Below are 6,927 nucleotides of genomic sequence, written 5' to 3'. Positions count from 1 at the left end.
ACTGACTCAGTGACCTTATGCACAACAGAATGAAACATCACCTGATCAACCTCACAGTCCATTGCTGCTGCCACTGTGCCAATCCATCCTGTTGGGGCACTGTGGGTTTTCCTTTTTACTGCTGGTCCACCACTTTAACAAGCATGATGTTCTTCTCCAAGATAATATGTCTGAAGTATGAGACACAAAGTCTCATCATCCTGGCTTCTAAGGAGCATACTGCTTGTACTTTTTCCAACACTGATTAGTTTTTTCTTCTGGCAATCCATCTTATTTTTAATATTTTTCTCCAACACCATATCTCAAATGGATCAATTCTTCTATAATCTGCTTTTTTCATCATCCAACTTTTACATGCATATGGAGCCACTGAAAATACCATGATTTGGGTAAGGCACACCATAGTCCTCAAATTGACATTTTTGCACTTGAACATTTTAACACTTTAAAGAGGCCAGATTGCCTAATACAACACATCTTTTGCTTTCCTGACTGCTCCTCCCATGAGTGTTGATGGCTGATGGGAGCAAATGAAGTCTTTCACAACTTCAATTTTTTTCTCCACTTACCTTGATGTTAAGGAGCTCTGGTAGCGTAATGGTTACAAATGGGGCTGTGAACCTTAAGGTCAGCAGTTCGAAACCACCAGCTGTTCTGCAGGAGAAAGATGGGTTTTTCTGCTCCCGTAAAGATTTACAGCCTCAGTAACCCTGTACAGGGTCTCTATGAGTTGGACTCCACAGCACATAACAACCACCACCAACTTGATGATATTTATTGGTCCATTTGTGAGGATTTTTGTTTTCTTTACATTGAGGTGCACCCATAATTTACTGGGGTCTTTGATGTTCATCAATAAGTATTTTAGTCCTCTTCATTTTCTGCAAGCAAGGTTGTTGTTGTTGTTGTTAGTTGCCATCGAGTCGGAACTGACTCATAGCGACACTATGAACAGCAGAACGAAACACTGCCTGATCCTGGGCCAAACTCACTATTGTTGCCACGCTTGAGTCCATTGATGCTGCCACTTGGCTAATCCATCTCTTTAGAGGTCTTCCTCTTTTTCTCTGACCCTCCATCTTACCAAACATGATATCCTTCTCTAGCGACTGGTTCCTCCTGAAAATATGTCCGAAGATTGAGAGGCAAAGTTTGGCCATCCTGGTCTCCAAGGAGAACTTTGGATGCACATCTTCCAACACAGATCTGTTGTTCTTAGGCAGGCCATTGCACTTGCAATATTCTCCTCCAACACGATAACTCAAAAGCATTAATTCTTCTACGGTCTTCCTTATTCACTGTCCAGCTTTCTCATGTATATGAGCTTATTGAAAATATCATGGCTTGGGTCAGGTGCACCTTAGTCCTCAAGCTGACATCTTTGCTCTTCAACACTTTAAAAAGTTCTTGTGCAGCAGATTTGCCTATTGCAATACGTCATTTGATTTCTTGACTGCTGCTTCCATGAGTGTTGATAGTTGATCCAAGAAGAATGAAGTCTTTGACAACTTCAATCTTTTCTCCATTGATAAGAATGTTATTTATTGGTCTAGTGGTAAGGATTTTTGTTTTCTTTACATTGAGATGCAATCCATACTGAAGGCTGTGCTCTGTGATCTTCATCAGCAAATATTTTAAGTCCTCTTCACTTTCAGCAAACAAGGTTGCATCATCTGCATATTGCAGGTTGTTAATCAGTCTTCCTCCAATCCTAATGCCACATTTTTCTTCATATAACCCAGCTTCCCAGATTACTTGCTCAATATACAGGTTGAAAAAGTATGGTGAAAGAATACAACCCTGTTGCACACCTTTCTTAATTTTAAACTATTTAGTGTTTCCATGTTCTGTTAGAATAACTGCCTCTTGGTCCAGGTACAGATTCCTCATGAGCACAATGAAGTGTCCTGGAATACTCATATTTGGCAATGTTGTCCATAGATTGTCATGATCCACACAAGTTAAAGCCTTTGCGTAGTCAATAAACTTCAAAGTAGAGTTGACCATGATGACATGAATGAAGTAAAGCCCATGGGAGAAAAGCCTGTGGGACCTTCATTTGCTGATGGGGCACAACTCAAAATGAAGAGAAACAGCTGTAAACATCCATTGAAAGTCAGAACATAGAATGTAAGAAGTATGAATCTGAGAATATTGGAAGTTGTCAAAAATGAAGTGGAATGCATAATCATCAATATCTTAGGCATTAGTGAGCTGAAATGGACTGTTATTGCCATTTTGAATCTGACAAACACATGGTTTACTATGCTGGGAATGACAAATTTAAGAGGAATGGTGTTGCATGCATCATCAAAAAGAACATATCCAGATCAGTCATGAGGTACAATGCCGTCTGTGATAGGATAATACCCATGCGCCTACAAGGAAGTCGTTAATACCACTATTATTCAAATGTATGTACCAACCACTAAAGCCAGTGAGGATGAAATAGAAGAATTCTGCCAATTTCTTCAATCTGAAATTGATCAAGCAAGCAATCAAGATGTATTAATCATTACTGGTGATTGGAATTCAAAGGTAGGTTGGGAGCAAAGAAGAAGGATCAGTAGTTGGAAAATATGGCCTTGGTGATAGAAATGATGCTGGAGAATGCATGATAGAATTCTGCAAAACTAATGATTTGTTCATTTCAAATACCTTCTTTAAACAGCATAAGAGACGACTATACACATGGACCTCACCAGATGGAATACATAGATATCAAATGGACTAAATCTGCTGAAAGTGACGATGGAAAAGCTCTATATCATCAGTGAAAACAAGGCCAAGGGCAGACTGTGGAACAGTCTATCAATTACTCATATGCAAATTCAAACTTAAGCTGAAGAAAATGAAAACAAGCAAGGTTGTAGCACTTGCATATGGCAGGTTGTTCATCAGTTTTCCTCTAATCTTGATGTCCCATCCTTCTTCCTATAATACAACTTCTCAGGTTATTTGTTCAGATTAAAGATTGAATAAGTATGATGAAAAATACAACCCTGGCTCACACCTTTCCTAATTTTAAACCATTCACTGTTTGAACAACTTGACTCTTTGTCTATATATAGGTTCCTTATGAGTACATTTCAGTGCTACGGACTACTCATTCTCGATAATGTTATCCTTAGCTTGTCATGATCCACACAATTGAAAGGCTTTGCATAATCAATAAAGCACAGGTAACTATCTTTTTGGTATTCTCCGTTGTTAGCCAAGGCACATCTTATATCAGCAGTGATATCCCTTGTTCCATGTCCCCATCTGAATCTGGCCTGAGCCTCTGGACTGAGCTTCTTGTCAATGTACCATGGCAGCCATTTTTTAATTACCTTGAGCACAATCTTATTTGTCTGTGATGTTAATAATATTATCCGAAGAGTTCAACATTCTGTTAAGTCACCTCTCTTTGTAATGGGCACAAAATGGGTCTCTTGCAATCAATTGGCTGGTTAGCTGAATTCCAAATGTCTTGGTATAGATGGGTGAGTGCCTCCAGTGCTACATCAGTTTGCTGAAAGTTTTCAATATGTTTTCCATCAGTTCCTGGAACCTTGTTTTTTGCCTATGCCTTGGACTTCTTCCTTTAGTACCACTGGCTTTTGATCATATGCTACCTCTTGAAATGGTTGAACATCAGCCATTTCTTTTTGGTACAGTGACTCTGTGAATTCCTTGTTGTTGTTATGTGCCTTGAAGTCGGTTCCAACTCATAGTGACCCTATGCAGGGTTTCTGAGGCTGTAAATCCTTACATCTTCTTTTAATGCTTTCTGCATTATTCAATATTTAGCCCATAGAATTATTTAATATTGCAAGCCTAGGCTTGAATTTTTTTTGTCAGTTCCTTCAACTTGAGAAACGCTGGGCACATTCTTTTTCCCTTTCGGTTTTCTAACTCCAGGTCTTTGCACATTTCACTATAGTATTTGATTTTGCCTTCTCAAGCTGCCCTTTGAAATGTTCTATTCAGCTCTTTTACCACCTCATTTAAAAAATTTCTTTTAGCATCTCTAAGTGGGAGAGCAGGTTTCAGAGTCTCTTCAGACATCCATTTTGGTCTTTTTTCTGACTCCTTGTCTTCTTACTGTGTGATGTTCTTTTTTCTTCCTGTGTGATGTTCTTGATGTCAGTCATCCCACAACTCTTCCAGCATTTGGTCTCTAGTGTCTAATGAATCAAATCTGTTTTTGAGATGGTCTCCAAATTCAGGGAGTATATGTTCAAGATCACAGTTTGCCTCTTGTACTTATTTTAATTTTATTCAGCTTCAGCCTGAACTTGCATATGGGCAATTGAATGGTCTGTTCCACAGTCTACCCCTGACCTTGTTTTGTCTGATTATATGTAGATTTTCTGCCACCACTGATCTTATAAAATTCTTTCAGGTTATCTCTAGCATATTTTCTATCACCAAGTCCATATTTTTCATTTGTTGATCTTTCCTCTGTGTTCTCATCCTTTGCATTCTAATCACCAATAACTATTAATACACTTTGACTGGTAGAATTTTTCAATTTCATCTTCACTGGCTTTAGTGTTTGGTGTATACATTTGAATAAAAATTATATTAACTTTTCCTCCTTGTAGGTATGTGGATATTTTCCTATTACAGTCTGCATTGCACTTCAAGCTATATATTGGAATGTTCTTTTTGATGATGTATATGATGCCATTCTTCTTCAATTTGTCATCCCTGACATAGTAAACCACTTGATTGTCAGATTCTAAATGGCTAACACCAGTCCATTTCTGCTAATGAATGCCTAGGATATCGATGTGTATGCATTCAATTTCATTTCTGACAACTTCCAATTTTCCTAGGTTCAAACTTCATAAATCCGTTTTTATGTTTACAGCTGTTTCTCCTCATTTTAAGTTGTGTACAAGAAGCGAATGAAAGTTCTGGAAGCCTCACTCTATTCGAGTCACAATGGGCAACTCTATTTTAAGGAGGTAACTCTTTCCCACTCATATTTTGGGTACCTTCCAATGTGAGGGGCTCATCTTCTGGCACTATATTTGACAATATTTTAGTGCTCTTCATCATGTTTTAGTATTCAATATTCTGGTGCTGACATTTTTCCTCTGCTATTCATAAAGTTTTTAGTGATGAAATATTTGGAAATAGTCTGTCTCTCCTTCTTCCTAGTTTGTCTTACTCTGGAAGCTCAGCTTGTATCATGAATTTGGACTTCTAGCCTCATAAACAGTAAGAAAATAAATTTCTCCTTATTAAAGCCATCCACTTGTGTTATTTTTGCTATAAGTAATAAAAACAAAATAAGCAGAATGGGATAAATACAAAATGTTTTAGATTTCAATCCATTGCTCACTCAGTTATTTTGTGAAAATATGTTAACAGGATTTCTCGCTAGATGTCGGACTCAGAAGGCACACTTGCTAAACAGATCTTCTAAAACAGAGATATGAGAAACCAAATGAAACAGATATAGAGCCCTAAACTACAGATAGAAAATAGAGAAGTAGATTGAATATTGACTAAGAAAAGAAGCTGCAAAGGGATGGCAAGAAACAAGACAGATAGATGAACTGTTGGTTATACTGACTCAGCATGGCCATCTTGAACTTTTGTGAACTGCATTGAATCCAGATGGTGGCCTGACAGTGCAGATGCACAGCAGTGGCTGGTGATGGAAAAGATGTGATTTTCTCTTGTTCTTCATATTCTTCTGGTGACCACAGGCAAGGTCAGCCCTCACCCTCATTTACCTCCTGCATAACTTGCTCTTTCAGAGGTTGGAGTCATGCTGCTGTGAGTATGGTGCCAGGTAAACTACCCCTATATCTGAAAGCACATGAACTCTGCTTCTTCAGACCTATAGAATATGTAGAGACAGTTCCTGATGAGCCCTAGGTGAGCAGAAAGTGCTCCCTGAGGCTGAAAGAATTCCTTCTGGGAACAAAGTCCCTGACTTCATCATGGACTACTTTCAGATTAGGCACCCTTACCATAGATAACATATAGATCTACAGGAACTCCATCTAAGTTCAGATAAGTCACCCTCTCACCTCTTCCTCACCTGCCTCATGAGCTACTTGAGTGACAAGAGCTCTGCACAGTTTTTCCAGTCTGGTTCTGGTCCCTGCCCTAGTTCTATTTTTCTTTTTCTTCTTCTTTTTGTATTTCACTTTCTTGGGGTTTTTTTTAGCCTGCTTTTCTTTACTTTCTTCTTCATTTTTTGTTTCTTCTTCTTTTTTCCATCTCCTTCTTCTTTTTTTCTTTTTGATTCTCTTAACTATTTTTTTAACATTCTTTTTTTCTCCTCTTTTCCTAGTTTTATTTATTTTGATTTTCTTCTATTTGTCTTTCCCTGCTTTCTTTTTCTTTTTTAAATTATTATAATCTTTTTTATGATGCTGCCTAATGGATGCTTTCATTGTTCTCCTTTATTATTTTCTTTTTTGATTTTTTTTCCCCTCATGTGTGTATGTTTTTCTTTGTAACCCTCCCCCCTCCACCTCCATGAGACTGAAATCATGATCATACAACCCAGCCACAACCATATCTGCTGAAGCCTCACAAACTCTGCAGGAGCCAGTACCAACCTCTGTGCTAACTAATCAACAGCAGCCAACACCAGCCAAATCCACCTTGAACTATGTTGCCTGAACATGGGATGGAAAACTCTGCTTATGCTTTACTTTTTTAGTTACACCCACCAAGAAGCAGGTGGTGAGTGCCTAAGGAAAAATCAGCATAAAACATTAATTAAATACAAGTATAATGCACCACAATGTATCAAAGACAATAAGCAATTTTAGTTCACATGAAGAAGCAAGACAAATTAAATCAAGCAAGTGATTAAAATGTAGTCAGAAAATGTTTCTGAAGAAGAGGTATTGTAACTACTTGATAAACAATTCAAAATAATGATATTTAATTACCTTCATTGAATTGAAAGAA

The sequence above is a fragment of the Chrysochloris asiatica genome, unplaced genomic scaffold, assembly GCF_000296735.1.
Source record: "Chrysochloris asiatica unplaced genomic scaffold, ChrAsi1.0 scaffold00088, whole genome shotgun sequence".
Taxonomy (NCBI): domain Eukaryota; kingdom Metazoa; phylum Chordata; class Mammalia; order Afrosoricida; family Chrysochloridae; genus Chrysochloris; species Chrysochloris asiatica.
The sequence above is the reverse complement of the archived record's forward strand: the minus strand, read 5'-3'. Positions refer to the sequence as shown.